Genomic DNA, 21,206 nt, shown 5'->3' with positions numbered 1-21,206 from the left:
ATTTTCTGTGTGTCTAAGGCATTACTAATTTTGGTGGGGATTAAACTGTGGGTCTACAACCAAATGTGTTAACCACCATATTGATAACTAGTCACAAAGCCAGCAATTACGTCATTTTTTTTTAGCAAATCCCATTTTCCATAGCCCTCTGTTATTAATTGGAGGTTTGACTAATCTTGATTGACATATTCAATTTGAAGGGAAGGATTGACATTCATCTACAAGGGTTCTTACGATATTAGTAAAATTGCCATTTCTCTTTCCAACTCTATATTCTTAAAAAGGCATCATTTATAAAGTGATCTATTCTTCCCACTCAAATGTCCATGGGATACTTGTGCGTTATTTCAGCACAATTTTAAGGAGGCAGACAAAATGACATTGTCAGTTCTGTAGTCAACAGGGAACGCCACATTGCTGTGAATGAAGTGAATGCTTTCTCCTTTTTCCTCTTGAGTGCAAAAAATTCTTGATGTCACAGGAATGTGACAGAAGTGGCAATCAGTGTCATGCATACAGGTAGTCCCTGATTTAGGACCGTAGTGGGGACTGAAGGATTGGTTGTAACTCGGGTTGGTCATAAGACGGGGAATGGGGACCTCAGGTTGCCGATGGAGATACAGAGATCTTGGGCTGCAGCGAAAAACAGTGAGGGGACACTTTGGGCTGCCACTGGGAGCATGTACCATTGTATACACTACTTTTAATGCAAAAAAAGATTTTTTTTAAACCTTTAGTCGAATGTGTGGGTGAACGTAACTCATGAGGGTCGGAAGTCGAAGGCTATCTGTATATGATCATAGACAATTATTGCAATGTATACTTTAGGATTGATAATATGCATCATTCTAAAGAATTACACATAATTTTAAAATTACTTACAATCATAAGTAATGATATGGGAGACACAAGACTACAGAGACTACAAAATGGAGGAACTCAGGTATAATATGTGGAGACAAAGATGGCAAAATTTCAGATTGAACCCTTGCATCAGGACATAGGGAAACTAAATATAACCCTTTACAGATATAGCCCTTCGTGTAAGATCACTGTAATGTACACCTTAGCTCCATTAACATGTCCTTCAAATGTATTTGCTTCAACTCAAATTACCCTGTATGATTTATTTAATAAAACAAAAGTAGCAAGCAAAATTCTGGATATTAGAAGTCTGAACTGTGATAAACATCCTTCAAGTGAAAAATAGAATCAATATCATGATTTTGTAACAGCATTAATTGGGTGGTATGTTACAGGCCAGATATTGTGTTCTTCATGTGAAGCTAATGCCACTGATAATTACAGAGTAAGTGAGTAGGTGGGTCACTGGCTTGAACCTTTGACAGATTTGCATTTTGCCAAATTTCTCTTCAAATGCCTGGACGCCATTTTATTTTTTTTTGCAAACATGTTGATTTAATTCCTTAGAAAGAAAAAAAAAATAAGCAAACTAAAATGTTTATTATCAAAATAAAATACTTTGCTGAATTGTGCAGATTGGATTCTTTCTCTTTTATTTCTCTGAGTTCAATAGATCTTCAATGTAATGGGAATGGGACATATATAATGAAATATAATAAATGGTGGTATGTTTAGTCATGGACAATTATTGCAGTTTATCGTTCAATATTGGCAATTGGATTTGGATTAACAAAATTCTTGGTGACATATTCATTGTTTTCAGGCTTCTTGACCCATTGTAGGGAAGAAAGTGGAACAGCTAAATAGAAACAAAGCAATGACTTTTAAAAGAGAGTATTTCCATGTTTTGAAAGCTAAAGGGTTAATTAGTTAGATTTAATTTGGTGAATTTCCTACTTATTAACTTTAGTTCAATTAAAATATTTTCAATGGCCAACAACATATATTCAGTAGCAATGTTAAGTTTAATTTATTTGTCACAAACTACCAAGTACAGTGAGAAGAGCTCTTCTGTGAATGGACCAAATAGTTATCCTCAGCATTACATACAACCATGTACAGAGTACAATTTATAGGATACACCAAGCAAGGAGTGAATGATGGCATTGTTATGGGGTTCATTCAGGAGTCTGATGACTGCAGGGGGGGGGGAAACTATCTTTAAGTCTGTTGGTACATGCTTTCACATGTGTAAGTCTTCTCCCCGATGGTAGGAGGGAGAAGAGAATGTGTCTTGAGTGTGATGGGCCCTTCAGTATATTAGCTGCCTTTTCTTGGCAACGAAAGATGTTGATTGAGTCCATGAAGGGTAGGAATGTTTGTGCTATATTTTGAGCTGCACACATTATCTTCTGTAGCTTCATCTGATCTCAAGCAGATTGGCTTCCATATCACACTGCCATGCATCCAGCAGTTATGCTTTCAAGGGTGCACCTGTATTAATTTTGTGGACAGTCATAGAGTGACACAGTGCAGAAAGAAATATTCCCTACCATTGAGACAGCACTGGCCCTCAAGCACCCATTAACAATAATCCAGTTTTTATTTTATTTTCCTGACATTCTCTTCATCTCTTGCAGCTCCCAAATTAACCAAGAGAAGCTAATGCAATCTTCAGTGCCAGAGCCCTATGACACAACAATATCATGTGGTAAGATGGGGTAGATGATGCAGAGCAAAATGACCACAAAGTCAGGTAATATCCCAATGTAAAAAGCAAGGTATACAATGTTCTCCATGGTGGATTGCCAAATAAATACCAATAAGTTCAGGACTGTTATCTTTGGAATTGCCAAACTTGTGGGGAAAATCTACACCTGTTTTCCTCCAGAGATTGAACACATCATTCTATAACCATACCTAATGGCATTGCAGAAATAGATATTTTCTAGAATTCACTCAAAAGAATCAGTGGTAGCATTTTTACTTTGGCAAACTTTGTCATACAAATGATCATAGTGGTACTAAATTCAGATGTATACTCTTTCAACAAAACCATGTGGAACAACCAAACTTCTTGGAAAACTTCAGGTTTGCTCTATTTCTAACTAGACCAATGTTAACCTGGTCTGTTCCTGTCAAAGTTAGTTCCCCTGAGTTCATCCTTTATCCGGGTGGTGATAACTATTTGACACCAGATGTCATTGACATCTGATATGAGCAAGACTTGGCTTTTTATATTGTTTACTGAATTTCACCAGTTGCATAGTCATTTGTGAATAGGCCAAGCAATCAGAAGGCTGCTCAAACACACAAATCCACTCCTCAACAAGAGGTAGCATCTTCAAGAGGAAAGGAAGTGAGAAAACTATTGATTCATTTGAAACATCATGGAATGAGTGGTGGGATTAGAGTTGAACAAAATAACATTTTGAATTCAGAACTGTAATTGTGGTAAATAGTCCTCACAAGTGCAAAGACTAAATAAACATAGCCCCAAGGAATTGTTATTGTGAGTTTGCACATATTGCCATCTTCTGTAATGTGCGTACATTTTTGAAGATTCCTTAAGGCACTGTTAAGAGACAGTATCAAATTTTAAATACTGAGATAATGAAACCAGTAATCACTTCATAGATCCTATCGGACTTCTCTGTCATTAAAATCAAGTTGCTAATGAATAATTAAAAGATTATTTTCACAAATTGCCTTACCATCATCTATCGGCTTTTGTATTGCCCATGAGGAACAGTTCAAAGTGACTGCTCATTCATTCCTCATTCGCTGATGGACAACTGAGTGGGTGTCTGGAAAAAATAACAAACGCATCAGGGGATTGCAATAACCTGCTTGCTTCCTGTGAACAATTGGAAGGCCAACTTAGCTTACAGGCCCCATCTTCTCAGCAGGTTCCAAATGATATTTGTCCATCAGACACATTAGATACTTCATCTCCACTTCAGGAGAGATAAATAATACGTCAACAAAATACATTTCATGCTAAAATACAAGAAAGATTGTTGTCAAGGGACAAATATTCATCTATAAAATTATGAATGCAGGTTGATACTTATAGCTCTAGAGTGCAAAATATTGCAAATTTGTTGAACTGTAGCATAAATAAAATTTTATCCCATGATTCCTTATCCATATACCATCTCAGATCTTTCACTTTTGTACTTTTCCTGGACTCTTTATTTGACTCTTCACTATGTTCATCAACATCTTTGAGCTTTGATGATTCAGAAATTATGATTGGATTTCCATTTCTTAAACATTTTTACACAACATACTTGTCCCTTGAAAATGAAAAGAATGGCAGATCTTGAAAATATGAAATAGAAACAGAAATGTGCTGAAGATCAGGCGGCAACTGTAGAAAGAAAAACATTTCAAGCCTGGGTTATTTCTTTCCCAGAAATGTGTTGCCAAGAAACTGACTAGAATGTATCGTGTCATCACAAGGATTCTCAATCATCTCCTTAGACTCCATAATCTTCTGCCGCCTATCTTTAGCTGTCATCTCGTTATTGAAAATGCAGACTTGGTTTTGATAATTCTGATCTGCAAATAAATTATTTATTTAATATCATGGTTCAAAATGCAACATTAAATAATTCACAGAAGCTGACATTCAGAATTAATTTTAAGTATTTCATCTTAATAAGCTAATTTGATAAGCTAAGATATTTATGATTTTTCCAGAGCAGCAAATATGAACTCTTGTTATAAAGACTTCAGAAGAAATCAAGTACAATTAAAAAAAAAATTCAAACAATATCTTAAATTGAGGGATTGTATCTTCATAGAGATAATTGTTTGGCATGGCAATTCAAATCTGTAGGTCACTATCCAACCATCCCCTAGAATTCCCATTCCCTCTTAGTTGATATGTGCATCCATTAAGTTCACAAAAATGTCCAACTGCTGCTTGATACTTTGTCCTATAAAGAAGAAGCAGAGTTTATCATTGATTGACCATCTCTGATGTCTTATAAAAACAATCCTGGAGAAGTCAGCAGATCAATCAGTGTACTTTATAAGCAAAACTAGAGATACAAAGTAATGTTTCAGGCTTGAGCCTTTCAATAAAGTGTGACAAAATGTAGACAGGCTCCCAAAAATGATGGGGGCTGGTGGGGGTGCAGGGAGGCAGGGGAAGAGAGCAGTTCTAAAGGCAGGAAGCAATAGGTGGGTAAGAGAAGGAGGGCACCCCAGTAAGCAGAGGGAGGGGGGATGGAGAGAGGAGAAAGTAGAGAGCAGGAGGAATGAAGACAAAGGAATGAGGGAGAATAAGTTAGCAGAAGCAAGAGAATTCAGTGTTTATGCCATCTATTTGGAAGGTGCATAGATGGAAAATTAAGTGTGGCTCTTCCAAATTAAGGGTGATCTTGGCTAAAAAATACAAGGCCATGGACAGACATGGGAGTGGGGCGCAGAATTGAAATGGTTGGTCACTGGGAGGTCCCTATCACTGTTGTGGACACAACTAAGGTGCTTGGCGAAGCAATCTCCCAGTCTGTCCAGTCTCTATAAAGAATTCTTCTCTCATCCTTGTGAATTGTAGCTGAGTGGACAGAGGTAATCAGATGGTAGATTGAACCTGAATTCTGAATCTTCTTCCCACCCACATAGAATATGGACATTCTTGCTGGAGGACACAAATCTGCTGATGCATTCAAAAAGTGTGTTGAACAGATCCTCATTCCTCCCTATGTGAGGTCAAGTGTGAGTGAACTGCAGCCCCCTTTCTCTTGAAATGGCTAACTCTATGCTGACAACTCTGATCATGGTCGTAACATTTCCCAAGGCTGCTGCCTTCACATCGCTCCTGCTGCCATCATAACTACACACTTCAACTTCCTTTGGATCTTCATCATGTTCTTAGGTTGACCTTTGCAACTTCTGGGGCCAAATGCCCTTTACCTAAACTCTGATTTTCAATGTTATCAATACTTTCAGGTCAAAATCCAAAAATCTAGTATGAGTAGGTCAATAAAAGTGACATCAAGGACTGCAGCCATAGAATCAAAGGAACTCTCAAACTACACCTTGGTCTTCCAGTGCTTTCCTGTACATAAGAGCAGAAGAAGTTCAGAGGCTCCTTATAGTTAGAGCGAGAGTCAGCCATTTGACCAGTCAAGCCTACTCCAACTTTTAATAAGCTCATGGCTGATTCAAGTTCAAGTTTATTATTATCATACAATTGTGAAGTACAAATGCATGAAATGGTGTTTCTCGGTCCTTAGTGTAAAATAAACCCAAGCACCTATATTTACAAGTGATTTACAGTATATGCAGTACATATATAAAATTCAATAAATATTGGTTTAAAAAAATACTAGAGTCTCCGAGGGATTGTACTAGCAGTTCATCAGTCATTCAGCCCATGGGAGGAAGTGATTTCTCAGCCTGGTGGTTCTGGCTCTGATACTTCTGTTTCTATTTCCCGACAGGAGTAGCTGGAAGATGTTGTGAGCAAGGTGGTAGGGGTCCTCACTGATTTTGTGAGCCCTCTTTAGACAACAATCCCAATAGATCACATTGATGATGGGGAGGGAGACCCTAGGGATCCTCTCCACTGCTCGTAAGGACCTGTAGATTGACTTCTGATCTAATGCTCTCCAGCAATAGAACCACACTGTGAAGCAGCCACCAGGATGCTCTCAATGTAGAAAGCTGACAGGATGGTGGCCAGTAGACTTTCCTGCCTCGGTCTCTTCTCAGGATGGGCAGTCATGCTTGCACCTTCATGACAAGTGAGGAGATGTCGTATTTCCAGGATAAGTCACTACTGAAGTGGACTCCAAGGATCTTGTTGCTCTTTACTCAGTCTCACCTACTTGCCTTTGCCCAATAACCCTTAATTCCCTGACTAAGCAAAAAATTATCAATACATACTCTGAGACATATTACCTCAGTGCTAGGGGACTTATCCATCTTTCAATCCACAAGTTTTTTTTTTAGCATTACCTCCATTAATAGCAATTGTACTGTGGTCCTAACCTTCCACTGCACCTAGTCTTTTTTTTCTGAAAATCATGCTCTTCATCCAATTATTTCCTCAATGAGTTTTCTATCTTTTCTTTCCTGATCCCATAGATCACCCTTTATCTTCATACACCAGTTTTTGCTGTGCCTGAAGCCACTTCAAATCTCCCTGTGACAATTTAAATGCCAATTTGTGCATCCATAGTTTTGTTGAATGAAGAGTTCTGTTGTACATTCAGAGCAAAGAGGAAGATTGAATAAAGAGCATAAAGTTTCCTCTGTATATGTGAAGAGATTTTCCATTCTGTAAGTACTAACACAAGGTTTTACATTGTCTTGTTCAGTACAGCTGACACTGATATGAAATAATGCAGCTCAATACAGGCCATTTCGGCCTTTGATGTTTGATATAAATCGATTGAATAATCAAAAGCATCTGCATCTACAACTTCAGCTGGAAGCTCATTCCACACACCAACCACCCTCTGAGTGAAGAAATTCTCCCTCAGGTTTCCCCTATAGTTTTCCCCCTTCAATGTCAATCGATGTCCTCTTGTGTGAATCTCCCTACTTCTTAATGGAAAAGCTTATTCACATTGAATCTATTTGTCCCCCTCATAATTTTAAATACCTCTATCAAATCACATCTATGTTTCAAGGAATAAAGTCACAGCCTGCTCAATCTTCCCCTGTAACTCAAACCCTGACACTCAGGCCATGTTCTTGTAAATCTCCTCTGCACTCTCTCTGTCCTGTTTATATCCTTCCTATAATTTGGTGACCAAATCTGCACACAATATTCCAAATTTGGCCTCACCAAAGACTTATACACTTTCAACATGACATTCCAACTCCTGTATTCAATACTCTGATTTATTGAAGGCCATCATGCCAAATGCTTTCTTCCCCATGCTATCTACATGCAACTCCACTTTCAGGGAATTATGTACCAGAATTCCTAAATCCCATTGTTTTATGGCACTCCTCAATTGTCTACCATTTAACATGTATGACCTGTTATACATGTCAAACCAAAATGTAGCACCTCACATTTATCAGTATTAAACTCCATCCTACTAATTGTCCTATATCCCACTGCAAGCTTTGATAAGCTTCTTCACCGTTCACAACACCACCATTTTTTGTATCATCTGCATACTAACTAATTCAATTTATCACCCTATCATCTAGTTCATTAATATATTTCATAAACAACAATGGACCAAGGACTGATCCTGAGGCACTCCACTAGACACTGGCCTCAAATTTTCCACCACTACACTCTGGCATCTCCCATCCAAGCACTGTTGAATCCATTTCACTTTTCTTTTCTTTGGCTTGGCTTCACAGACGAAGATTTATGGAAGGTTCAACAGTAATACCTATTGCTTGAACCCTCCTAACTAATCTATTTTACACAGTCTTGTCAAAGGCCTTACTAAAGTCCATATAGATAACATCAACAGCATTCCCCTCGTCCACCTTCTTAGTAGCCTCCTCAAAAAAAATCTACAAGGTTTGTTAACCATAATCTACCATGTACAAAACCATGTTGACTACTCCTAATCAATCCCTGTCTTTCCAAATAATTATATATACCATCTCTAACAACACTCTCCTTCAATTTGTCTTAGCACATACAGTTCCACCCCCCCTCCCCCAACCAAAGTCAGACTCACAGGCCTATAATTACTATCTTTAATTTTGGAACTTTTTTTCAAACATCAGAACAACATGAGCCACCTGCCAATCCTCTGGCACCTCCCCTGTGGCCAGGGACATTTTAAGTATTTCTGTCAGAGCCCTCATTATTTGTACACTAACCTCCCTCAGGGTCCTAGGGAATATCTTGTCAGGACCTTGAGATTTATCCACCATTATTCTCTTTAAAATAGCCAATACTATCTCCTCATTAATTTGTATATTATCCATGACCTCATGATCAGATTTCACCACTTCACCTGGCTCAATATTACTTTCCTTAGTGAATATTGAAGAAAAAATAATTTTAAATTTCCCCCATCTCTTCTAACTTCTCCCATAGCTTACCCTGCTGATCCTCAAGGGCCCTAATTTTATCCTTCACTATTCTTTTAATTTTAATGTACCTGTAAAAACCCTTTGGAGTTATTTTTATCTTGCCTGCCAAAGCAGCCTCATGTCTCCTTTTCATTCCACTTCATCATCCAGGTCATCTATAAAATAAAATCACAAATATTGCAGGTCCCAGAACAGATACCTGCAGAACTCCACTGGTCACTAATCTCCAGGCAGAATATGTTCCATCTTCTACTACCCTCTGCTTCCTTCAGACAACCAGTTCTGTATCCACATACCCCATGTTCTGTGGATCCCATGCCTCAGGACTTTCTGAAGGTGTCTACCATAGGGGACCTTGTCGAATTCCTTACTAAAATTCATATACATCTCAACTGCAGACTTACCATCATTAATTTCTTTTGCCACTTCCTCAAAAATATAATTTGGCTCATGAGGTTTGACCTTATCCCACACAAAGTAATACTGTCTATCCCTGAGAAACCTATACTTCTCTAAATGATTGTATATCCGGTCCCTATGAATCCCCTTAAATAGTCATGTTGGTTTAAGATTCATAAACTCTTTGAGGTCCATTTTTGTGTGTATCCCACTACCTCAACATACTGCAGGACTTTACCTTAAGAGTTGATCATGACTGATGAGCAAGGAATAAACTTGGCCCAAATCCCTGCCTGTTCTCCTAATAAATATTGAGAAAATAAGCTGTATTTTTCAGTTTCTGATTATTTCTAAACAGCAGGTTTTTTTTTTTAATTTACCTGCTTTACTTCTGCAAACTGTCAAGACCATTGCAAGGCTAAAGACATGCATAAAATATACCTTGGGACTATGAGGGGATTTCCTGAATTATAAATAGCATAATTCCATTTGTTCAGGAGAAGAAGACCTTCAAGGCCAAAGATGATTGCAACAGAATGATCTAGCTGCATAAATGACTGTTTTACTTCCATGTTTATGAATTTATATTAACAATATAAAGACAAAGAATGGTTTGATGAATATTTATTCAATAGTACAAATGGGCCTGAGGGTTGAGGAATATATTTCTTCAGTTAACTTACAAAAGTAATACCATGAGCAACTGGTCAATGGGAAGTCAATAGTGTCTTGGCACGTACAGTTCCACCCCCCCCCCCCCCTCCACCCTTCAGAGGATAGAATAATCAATCCTCACAAAGGTGAAAAATCCATTCTGCATTTTGTCATAGTTAGCTCTCAAGAATATAAATGTTATTAGGATACCCTAAGGACATCATACATCTCAGTGTGTCTACACAATGATCAGCACAGAGGAAATCACACAATGTACATGTTGATCCAATCATATACCCTGTATTGCACTTGGTATTCTGATGCATCACAGTAATTTTTTAAAATTATTTTCAGATATTGGCATGCTGTTTTATTTTCTGTAATTTCATATTGTATCATTTAAATGAAAAGGTTGAAAAAACACAAGGCATTTAAGAACTAAACAACGACACAGTCCTGAATTCCAGTCTTTGATAAAGGTATATTTTTATCAGCTTTAAATTCCTCCAGAGCTTTGATCACACTCATGGAAGAAAATCAGATTAATCTCCAGTCGAAAGTGATCCTGTCATTTATACTTTTTCCATGGGTCCTCTTTTTTTTACAATTGCTGGTATGCAGAACTTCTTGAATGAACACTGACCTTTTGGTATGATCCACACATGTGGGTTGGTGTATTTTTAAGAATGAGGACAACATATGTTATGACTCAAGATACATAGTTGTGCCATTCACTGCTGTAAGGTAGCAATTGATTACCTTCAGTTAAGGATATTCCATTATCTTGGTGATCACCAAAGATACAAAAAAACATAATAGTAAAGATGAATTTGCATGGAAGCTGCTTGAAGGAGTAACGGAGCAACAACTAAATGTGAAACTAACAGAGAATGGAAGATCAAAGCAGTCGTGTTGGATGACAGTGGATGTCGTGATTATTGGCAAGCTCAAAGATAAAGGATGGTTTCAGTCATTTGCTCTGTTCATGGTTTTATGAGCCCAGAGGACCCTCAAAACCCAGCCGCAATAGATATTCACAAGACAAATGGTTACTTAAACAAAAGTTGCTTTTAATTATCTTTAAATATTAAAACTGGATCAATGAACTTAACCCCCTTCTAATTCTAAGCACATGTGTGTGTAAGTTTAGAAAAGTTCCTGGAGCATAGAAGAATGAGAGGAGATTTGATAGAGGTATTTAAAATTATGACAGGTATAGATGGAGTAAATGCAAGTTAGCTTTTTCCACTGAGGTTAAGTCAGAAACAAACCTGAGGACATGGGTTAAATGCAAAAGAGGAAAAGTTTTGGGGGAACTTCTTCACAGAGAGAGCAGTGGAATGTGGAATGAACTACCAGGTGAAGAGTTGAATAAGGGCTCAATTTTTAAATTTAAGAAATATTTGGACAGGTACATAGATGGGAGGTGTATGGAGGGCTATGGACTAAATGCAGTTCAGTGGGACTTAGCAGAATATTAATTCAGCACAAACTAGAAGAGCCATAATGTTATGTGCTATAACGTTTTATGTTTCTCTGGTTGTATTGTTCAAAACCATGGAGGGATATTTAAATGCAGTGTCTTCAGAAATTTTTCAGCAACTTCAGGTTTGAGATCTGTTGGGGAATATGGAGTTGGATGAAGACTCTGGTTAAAGATGGAATTGTCAGTCTAATATATTTGCATTTAGTAGAATCATTCAATGGACAGAATTATTTCAACACAGTTGACAATGCTTGAGGGGCCTTGAAGAATAGCTTTTGGAATGGACGGATTTTTAAAGTGAGAATGCTTTGCCTCAGACACATTTCTGAGGAACACACTGAGAGTGATCATTCATAATACTGCGTTTTGAGGCAGAATCACATTGACGCCACTGGTTGGTTCAGCAGTCCTCCCATCGTGCTAAATTCCTACTGGCACATGCCATGTGAAAGAAGATATCTTACCATATGGGAATCAGCTGACATCAGAAAATCCAACCAAGATGGGCAGGGATTAGAAATGACACAGGGCAGGAAACAGTGCAAGTTCCTGAAGAAAGTACCTGACAGCAATGATAGTAACTACTGTTCCCTCTAAGCTGAGTGCATGTGCACGCACGCCCAAGTTTGGCAACCAGCATACAAACAAAATTAATGTCCACACAAAAGGTTATTTTCCTAAAATAATGTAGTAATCAGTAATTATATTTATTGAAAATAATCTCTTCGCTAACTGTTTCTGTTAACTATTTAGTCAGTTTTTTCAAATAATACATTTCCACATCACTAATTTATGTCACTTCACCTTTTCTGTTCCGGTTCGTACAGTCATGTTTGGTGAACAGTGATCATATCATAAAGTTTACGAAGATCTGTAGATAGCTTACTGAGATTTTATTGAAAAAAATATTGATTTCAATTTTAAGTTTACATTTGCACAAGCATTCAACACGCTCATATTTTTGTCACAGGAAAAAAACTGCACAACATAGGATTTTTGCATGCACTGACTACTAAAAATTAGAGTGGACATTGATGGTATCCCCTGTTTATACCAGACACAAGACTGATTGATCTAAACTGAAATACTTCCTACAATAGAGTATACACAATAGAACTGCAATGAGGAGGTAAAGACAAGGATGCAGAAAAACATTTATTGTTTAGCCAGAGAAGAAGCCAAAAGTCATTTAAACCCATCTTGTTGATAGAAACATGCATAGTGATATTTCATTGTTCGATTTCAATTGAAAAAAAAACACAAATTCATTTTCTATTATGCCAGAGCACAAGAGTGTTTGGTACCAATGCAGAAGGTTCTTTGAGTTATTAATTTTTTCAACATTTGGTACATTCAAACAAAAATGGGAGGTGGATAACCTGTAGCCATCTGTATCACCTGGGATTGTAGATCTTTCTGTCCAAAGCAGTGGTGGTAATCAAACAATATGTCAGCAGTGGTGCTGACCAAATTTGATGATAGAGCATTTGAAGGAGAATGTGAGTCAGCTAAACATCATTCTTCCTTGGAAGAGGTGAGACACCTGCCATGTTTATCTGCAAGGAGATCACTGTAAATATGAGCGATGAAACTCCACGAGGGAGAATAGGAATGTGATTACAAAAAGAATGTGTGGATTTCATAAATGGTACAGAAGAGACTTACCATGATGCTCCCTAAATTAGAGGGTGTAAGCCATCAGGAGAGGATGTCCAAACAGGTTATTATCTTCGAAGCGTTGGGGCTGAGGAGACTCCAGATAGAAGGTCATAACATTATGAGATGTATCATTAGGGTCATCAGTCAGAATCAAATACAACAGGACTTGCATTTGAGGTGAAGATGGCATGGGTGAGGGGTAATGTTTAAAAAAGACATGTGGGCATGTTTTAAACAGGTAGGTTGGTACCAGGGGAAGCATATACAATAGTAGCAATTTAAAGACTTCTGGATAGACACATAAAAATGCAAAGAATAGATGAATATTTATCATGAACAACCAGGAGATTTTTGCTTTAATTTGGTATAATGATTGGTGCAGACATTATGGGCAAAAGGATCTGCAGTACTGTTCTATGATATTCCCTAGAATGGAGTTGGTAATACAGAATGAGAATATCAACAAACAATAAATCTTCAGTGTCTGAAAGAGAATATTAAAAACCTTCCTAAAATGCCAAGGAATTTTAATGCTCAGTATTCTGAGCAAGTTTCCAGGAATAAATGTCTCCTGATTATACCTGGATCAATTACATTGATGTGATGGTCAATTTAACACACCAAAGCTACATTCTTTGATGACTAAGCAAGTTTGCTACATCCTTGTTGTCCCTCAAAAGGTGTACCATTGAAAGCATGCTTGGTGGATGCATCACAGTGTGGCGAAGGAACTGTTCAGCTCAAGATGGAAAAAAGGTTGCAGAAGGTAACAGATACAAACTTCTTGCCCCTCTGTGGACTCCACTTTCATCTCTTGCTGCCTGAGAGAGACAGCTATGATACTAAATAACCCATCACACTCCAGACACATGTTCATCTTTCTGCTCCCATCAGAGAGAATTCCCAACAGTGTGAAGTTGTGCAGCAACTGGCTTAAAGACAGTTTCTTCCCCATAGCCAGAAAACTCCTGAATAAACTCCACAACACACTGCAATTGTGTTCTTGTTCTCTTACAATATATGGCTGTATGAATGCTAGAGTTAACCAATTAGTCTGCTTGCAGAAGAACCCTTCTCACTGCCCAAAGTGCAATATGGAAAAAAACATTGTATAAATTAAATTTTGTTATTTATATTTCTATTGCCATATTACAGAGCCAGAACTTTTGCCGATCACGATTCGACCAGGTTTTGTGTTATTATCCAGGTTATTAATGCCATTCATGAATTACCACCTTGCCATCAAGAGCTGTTTTCTCTATATAATTTGGAAGTTTCAGTCCTCCTTGTGCAAAATTATCAAAACAAACCTGTGGACCTTGCACACCGATGCATGCCTGAAGTTTCCTCCTTCATCTGCATCAAATCCAACAAGAATCAAAAGTCAGTGGCACTTTTTAAGCGGAGCTCGGACAGAATCTGTTATTCGGCTCAGAGTAATCTGCTTCACACTGATTGATTTTGATCCTGAATGACCTGTTCTTGGTTGCCCCCATCACTTGGATTGACTACATTGATATAAAAATCATGAAAAATTGTTGATGAAACAGCTCATTAGCTCAAAGAATCATGGTGTTGTAGTATGACAGAGCCATTCACACTGCTTCAAGTTTCTAAAGAATGATTACATATTTTTTCTTGTATTAAAATGTGAATGAATGTAAATGTCTCAACTTTATGCTAACAAATTGTGCTAACATATCGTCAATTTGGAAAATGCTTATTTTTTTTTTCCTGGGTAAGAGAATAAAATTGTTTGAATCAAAACTGACATTCTGAACCCTGCACTGACTGAAAAATACTGTGGAACATTCTATTCCATGAAACAAAAATGGTAGGTTCATTCCAGGTCAACATTGAATGAGAGGTAACTTTTGGTATTCTTAGCAATTCTCTGGAGCTGTTACAATTAGCTGTGTTACATTACAAGCCACTAAGGTATGAAGCCAGTTCTGCTCCTGGCATGAGGTTCTGAAGCCAATCTTGCATAGAAAAGCTAGATATTAGTCAAGTGTGGTAAAAGACCTGATTATGCTTCAATTGAGGAATGTCACCCTGATCAATTTATAATGGTGTAACTGTTCTTCTAATATTTGGTCTCTTTGTTACTGGAGAGGAATGGGTTGGGGAAGGGGCAGAATTACATCAAAGCTCTGCCTCGGTACTATTTCCTGTCAATCTTTCCTGCTGACAAACTGCACCACATATCCAGTGGGCTTTCTGCTGATGTTAATCTACAGAATGCCTTGTTAACTGTCTTCTAGAATGGAGTTCTGGAATCAAGATTTCCCATGCTATTGAGCTGCAAAAAAAACCAAAACAGTTGCATTGTAGCAGCTTCAGAGGGTGGGCTCCTTGTCGAATTCACTGAAGCATATGTGAGGGAGAGCCTTACACATAATGTCCAGAAGACACAGGCTCTTCACTAACTTGCTTCCTGCTGTGCAACATTGTGCATGATGATGAAGATCTATAATGAGACCTCAGAAAAGGTGGATCACTTTCCAAATTTTGAGAGCCATCTCTTGATAAAGGCAGACATTATGGACAAAATCCTTCACCATTTTTAGTATCTTCTATCATTTTTAAGCTACTGACTGTTAAAAGGCATGGACTATGTTAAAAGCATTGATGATATGGGTGTCAATATAGAGAGCATGGTTAGTCAGTTTGCGGATGACACTAAAATTAGTGATATATTGGATGGGAAGAAGGTTATCTAAGATAACAACAGGATCCAGGTGAAGTGGGCCAAGGATTGGCAGATGGAATTTATCTTGGACAAGTGCGAGTTGTTACAATTTGGTAGTTTGAACCAGGAAGTGCAATGGACCTGAGAGACTTAAGGGTGCAGGTGCATAGTTCCATGAAAGTGACAATACAAGTACAGAGGATGGTGAAGAAGGCATTTAGAAGCTTTTTTTTTAATTGATCAGGCAATGAATGCAGGAGCAAGAATGTAATGTTACAAGCATTGCTGAGTCCACATTTGGAGTATGGTATACCATTCAGAAGCACTCCCAGCCCTGTCCTACTCTCAAGCCTTCACACCAGTCTCAAATGATGCATAACAAATGTCTTCTACTTTTAACCATTTTATCCATCAATCTTCTACATCCACAGTTCTCTGTCCTTGAAACGGACCGGAACCAGCATCGAACTCTGGACATGTTGCATTTTCATATACTGTACGTTTTACACATAGGAAGGACTGGAGTGTATGTTTTTGATTTATTAACCCTCAATATTTTGAGTCTCCAACACTATTCAAGATTCCTTTATTTGTCATGTAATCAAAAATACCCAGTGTAATATTACACAAAATTGTCTTTAGTCTGCCATAAGGTGACAGATTCGCCATCTGCAGAAACTGGCCAGTGCCTCTTACAGCCAGAAAAAGAGAAGCAAAAGAAAGACCCCTTCAAGCATTTATTTTGCCAGGAGTGAATCTCTCTCTGCATTATGGTAAGACAAAAGGAAATTTTGTATAATATCACATTTTCTGTTTTATTACATGACAATAAAATAATCTTGAACCTTCCCAACTGAATATCTTAAAATGTGGTGATTGTTTCTGTTTTCAGAACCTTCTCTGGCAGTGAGTGTCAGGTATCAACTATTCTCAATATGTAAAACATTACACTCATAATTAATACTTGTTTCTCTCTCTTTAAACCAAAACCCAACCCTTACCATGAGAAAATTGTGTCTAAACACAATCAGCTGGCAAGAAATTTGAACATTTAAAATGTTGCCAATATGCTAAGACTGATTAGTATAAAACTGTTATTTGACAGAATCAATATTTTTTTAATGAAAAGCTTTTGGCAATTGCAGAATCAGATCCACAGCATGGGTCACAAACTGGAAGAAAGCCACTATGCTATTTTTTTAAATGGATGATTTCTTTGGGGTATTATTGTGGTTTCTTTGGCTTGGCTTCGCGGACGAAGATTTATGGAGGGGGTAAAAAAGTCCACGTCAGCTGCAGGCTCGTTTGTGGCTGACCAGTCCGATGCGGGACAGGCAGACACGATTGCAGCGGTTGCAAGGGAAAATTGGTTGGTTGGGGTTGGGTGTTGGGTTTTTCCTCCTTTGCCTTTTGTCAGTGAGGTGGGCTCTGCGGTCTTCTTCAAAGGAGGCTGCTGCCCGCCAAACTGTGAGGCGCCAAGATGCACGGTTTGAGGCGTTATCAGCCCACTGGCGGTGGTCAATGTGGCAGGCACCAAGAGATTTCTTTAGGCAGTCCTTGTACCTTTTCTTTGGTGCACCTCTGTCACGGTGGCCAGTGGAGAGCTCGCCATATAATACGATCTTGGGAAGGCGATGGTCCTCCATTCTGGAGACGTGACCCATCCAGCGCAGCTGGATCTTCAGCAGCGTGGACTCGATGCTGTCGACCTCTGCCATCTCGAGTACCTCGACGTTAGGGGTGTGAGCGCTCCAATGGATGTTGAGGATGGAGCGGAGACAACGCTGGTGGAAGCGTTCTAGGAGCCGTAGGTGGTGCCGGTAGAGGACCCATGATTCGGAGCCGAACAGGAGTGTGGGTATGACAACGGCTCTGTATACGCTTATCTTTGTGAGGTTTTTCAGTTGGTTGTTTTTCCAGACTCTTTTGTGTAGTCTTCCAAAGGCGCTATTTGCCTTGGCGAGTCTGTTGTCTATCTCATTGTCGATCCTTGCATCTGATGAAATGGTGCAGCTGAGATAGGTAAACTGGTTGACCGTTTTGAGTTTTGTGTGCCCGATGGAGATGTGGGGGGGCTGGTAGTCATGGTGGGGAGCTGGCTGATGGAGGACCTCAGTTTTCTTCAGGCTGACTTCCAGGCCAAACATTTTGGCAGTTTCCGCAAAGCAGGACGTCAAGCGCTGAAGAGCTGGCTCTGAATGGGCAACTAAAGCGGCATCATCTGCAAAGAGTAGTTCACGGACAAGTTTCTCTTGTGTCTTGGTGTGAGCTTGCAGGCGCCTCAGATTGAAGAGACTGCCATCCGTGCGGTACCGGATGTAAACAGCGTCTTCATTGTTGGGGTCTTTCATGGCTTGGTTCAGCATCATGCTGAAGAAGATTGAAAAGAGGGTTGGTGCGAGAACACAGCCTTGCTTCACGCCATTGTTAATGGAGAAGGGTTCAGAGAGCTCATTGCTGTATCTGACCCGACCTTGTTGGTTTTCGTGCAGTTGGATAATCATGTTGAGGAACTTTGGGGGACATCCGATGCGCTCTAGTATTTGCCAAAGCCCTTTCCTGCTCACGGTGTCGAAGGCTTTGGTGAGGTCAACAAAGGTGATGTAGAGTCCTTTGTTTTGTTCTCTGCACTTTTCTTGGAGCTGTCTGAGGGCAAAGACCATGTCAGTGGTTCCTCTGTTTGCGCGAAAGCCGCACTGTGATTCTGGGAGAATATTCTCAGCGACACTAGGTATTATTCTATTTAGTAGAATCCTAGCGAAGATTATGTAATTAAACCACTAGGTCACAAGGTCATCCCGGTGACCTTGTATATAAAGCAGTCCAGAGCTACAGTTCACCCCCCCTCCCCATTATAAAAAAAATTGTTATTCGCTGGCTCTGTAGTGGTCAGGAATTCTGCACATATGTGGCGATCTGGAGCACGACTTGTGGAGATCCTTCCACCCGTGCTTGGAGTGGCCTCTTTCTGATCAGATTTGGGCTTAGGGTTGGCAGTGCCTGTACTGGCGAAGCCATGGGCAGATAGGGTTCTTGGCCATTCCTTACCTCCCCTATCGTTTTTCTGTGGTCTTCCCCGCATTCCACCACAATTCTAGTACAGCGGTTCCTCACCGTCTCTGTCCTTGGATGCATGTGCATGCTAGTCATCCCCCAGATTCCATTCCTCACGAAGAGTCTCCAGGTGGCTGGGAAAGCGCAGAAGCAGCTTCAATCCTAGTAGCTATCATATTAGTTTATTAAATTGTACTGACAATGACCACACCAGCAGTGTGAGCTTAAGACAGCTTTAATAAACTAATATGTACACTAGGAGGTCTTATCTCTCTGCAAGACAAACCTGGAAGGCTAGACTGTAGCTCTGGACTGCTTTACATACAAGGTCACTGGGATGACCCCTGGTGACCTAGTGGTGTAATTACATATCACTACTATTATCTCACAGTAGGAGATAATTGAGTTCTTATCCACTCCTTGTAGCAGTTATGGATTGGCTCAAAGTTAAAGTGTCAGATTCCAAAGGCACAGATAATGTCCTCAAGCCTTAGGTTTGGAGGGCTATGGTCCAGGTGCAGGACAATGGGACCAGGAAAATAATGGTTTGGCACAGACTAAATGGGCCGAAGTGACTGTTTATGTGCTGTAATGCTCTATAGTTCTTGGACATTGACAGAAAGCTTTTTAATCAGATAGATTGGAGGGATGGATTAGTTCTCTTTAACAACAACTAAAGATGAGTGTTTCCTACTGCAAGATGACCAGTAAGAGCCTTCAGCACTTCAGTATGAGTTTATGACCCTATGTGAGTCCAGAGGAAGAGCCAGAACACACATGTAGAGTAAGGCAGAGAGGGTCATTGTCTATGATAACTTTGCAATTTAAATGATGCTAGGTTGAATCTGTTTTCCAGATAGGGCAACATGGTTGGCATAGTGGTTAGCGCAATGCTCTTACAGTGCCAGCAACCCAGGTTCAAATCTGGGGCTGTCTATAACGAGTTTGGACATTCGCTTTGTGTCTGCATAGGTCTCCTCCAGGAGCTCTGGTTTCGTCGCACCATCCAAAAATGTATATGGAATGTATGTTAATTGGTGTATTAGGAGAATAAATGCTTATGGGCCAGAAGGGCCTGTAATTAATCTGCATGCTTTGTGTAAATTTAAAGTACCTCTAAAGATATCAGACCAACTATTCTACAGGATAGAGAATGCCAAAGATTCATCACCAACTGCAGGAACACATTTCTTTGCACTTCAATTATAAATGATAATCCCACTCCCCTCTATTTTGTAACTATGTTGGAGACTCTACCACTAGTCAAAACATTTCAACATCTGCCCTGTCAAACCATATGTAGAATCTTATGTTTTAGTACAATCATCCTTCATTCTTCTGGAACATCCAAAGAACATAGATGACCTGCTCGTAATAGGACAAGTGTTCCGTTTGGGAATTAGCCTAGACAATCTCAGAGTTTGAAATTGCTCTGGTATTGTGGGGCATGATAGAGTCGATGTTGAAATTTCTCTACCAATGGAAGAATCTCAAAGTGGACATTTCAGGATTATGGGGTGAAAGACATTTTTCTTGCTGAGGATATTGAATATTTTCTAAGCTGTGCTTTGGACGGTGGAATAGGCTAGATCAATAGCGGTATGTGAAGTCACAGTTCAAGGTTCAGCTGATGTTAACATGTCATTACGAAGAGCAAGCCTTCAATAATCATGTGTTGCTTCTCCAGTCTGCAGACATTGTTGTCCAAACCAAATAACTGCTTTGGTTAGATTTTACAATATTTCTGAGTTTATATCTGTTAATTCTACAGAGAGCAGCATGTATATTGGGCAAATTGCTGTGGAATTAGCTTGGGGAGAAAATGTTTTGTTTTCATACAATTTTGAGAGGAACCAAGCAAATGCATGCATCCAGGTGACCAATTGTGACAGAACCCTGTGCGTGTTGACTTTGATTAATCACCTGACCTTTATTTACGTCTCCCCTTGGTTGATGGCCACTAATTGGAAAATGCATGCAAATTTTACTCACTGCAAAGAATGGCTGTGTGGAATTCATGACACATTTTATTTGAGGCAAAGGAGAATGTGTGGGAGTGAGGAAAGGAAAATGATGAAAGTAAGATTTGATAGGCGTCATTCTAATTGAGACCCTAGTTTGCAAACTAACAGTTGCTTGAAATTGCAGAATGCCAATTAGCAAGGGTAAATTTTGCTGATGTATCTTGGATTGAAAAGTATGGCAATGCCAGTTAAGTTGATTAAACAGCAGGTAATCTCAAGGGATAATATGCTGAGAGAAATCAAATTTCCTTTTTTAAAATGTCCTATGCAGAAGCAGATGATGTTTCCAGGTATCAGAAAAAATTAGATCAATCTTCGTTTTATTAAAAGTAACTGCACCAAA

The 21,206-nt window shown here is 39.1% G+C and overlaps 1 long non-coding RNA gene across 2 annotated transcripts in view; it reads right to left on the bottom strand.

The window, feature by feature from the left end:
• Window positions 1–2,448: 2,448 nt before the first annotated feature.
• The window catches only part of LOC138740185 (uncharacterized), a 135,521-nt gene continuing 116,763 nt past the window's right edge, over window positions 2,449–21,206 (bottom strand). For both annotated transcript variants that reach the window (XR_011342759.1, XR_011342771.1), the window contains exons 4-5: window positions 3,579–3,671; window positions 2,449–2,552 (exon numbers count right to left, since the gene is read on the bottom strand). This is a non-coding gene — a long non-coding RNA (uncharacterized lncRNA). The remainder of the gene's footprint in view (window positions 2,553–3,578; window positions 3,672–21,206) is intronic.

Source organism: Narcine bancroftii, chromosome 1, assembly GCF_036971445.1.
Source record: "Narcine bancroftii isolate sNarBan1 chromosome 1, sNarBan1.hap1, whole genome shotgun sequence".
Lineage (NCBI taxonomy): Eukaryota > Metazoa > Chordata > Chondrichthyes > Torpediniformes > Narcinidae > Narcine > Narcine bancroftii.
Note: the sequence above shows the minus strand (reverse complement) of the source record. Positions and strands in the feature narration are given on the sequence as shown.